Source organism: Arachis ipaensis, chromosome B04 (assembly GCF_000816755.2).
Source record: "Arachis ipaensis cultivar K30076 chromosome B04, Araip1.1, whole genome shotgun sequence".
NCBI lineage: Eukaryota > Viridiplantae > Streptophyta > Magnoliopsida > Fabales > Fabaceae > Arachis > Arachis ipaensis.
In genome coordinates this window covers 10,680,716-10,681,737 of record NC_029788.2, presented here as the reverse complement: position 1 = coordinate 10,681,737, position 1,022 = coordinate 10,680,716, and positions in this window count along the sequence as shown.

Here is a 1,022-nt window from a genome sequence, read left to right as displayed (position 1 = left end):
AGCAACGAGCAACGTTTTCTAACTTTTGAGGGGTTATACTTATATCAAAGTAAAATACGATCCTGATTGAGGCATATTAAATTTTTTTCAAAAGAAAATATTTTTTTTATCATAAAGAATGTAAGTATAAATAACTTTAATTGTGAAATTTTAAACCAATTTTGTAGTCATAAAAAATTAATTAATTTGACAAAATTAATGGAGATGTTTGATAATATTACTCAACAAATTACTCATTTCAAATAATTTTATCTAATTAACCTAATATAAATATTGAAATAATTTATCTTTAACGACAAATCTCTAAAACACAATATTTATATACATAATTTTTCGTATACATACCATGTATACAAAGTATTACGATGGGTAACCGGATAATTTTTCGTATACATACCATGTATATAAAGTGTTACGATGGGTAACCGGAGATTAATGGGCTGGATAGTATTGGTTGGCCCAAACGTATGAGAAATGAGGTCTGCAGATGGATTGACGATCCCCAGGCTCCGTCCGACCTGTTCGTGAGAGGTGAGGGGAGTGGTACCTGCAAAGACACTCCGATGCCGAAGTCAGCAAAGGGAGCAAAACAGGTCTAGAGAGTATTGGGACTTAGTGATACCTGAGGAGCGTCAGGGTATTTATAGTGGTGATCCAATAATCACCGTTGGTGTAGTTCCGTTATTCATGGGGAATAACTGTCCCTTTATCTTAGGGAAATTGAGATATGGCTCCAGGAAGTGGGTAGAGAGATTTTAGGGATAGTTACTCATTTGAATGGGTATCTTATCTGCCAGATAATCTTCGTCCCGACTTCTTTAGAGCAAGTCGTGATAAGAACCGATTTCGCGGGGTGAGGGTCGGTATAGAGCAAGGCTTAATCCTTTGGATTGGGCCTTTCGTTTGGACCTGTGCCTTATCATTGGACCAGAGAATGAACACAAAAATTATCAAATCAATCCCTTTAAATAATTAACATAGTCTAACCAATAACAAATTAATAAATATTTTTAAATTTTATT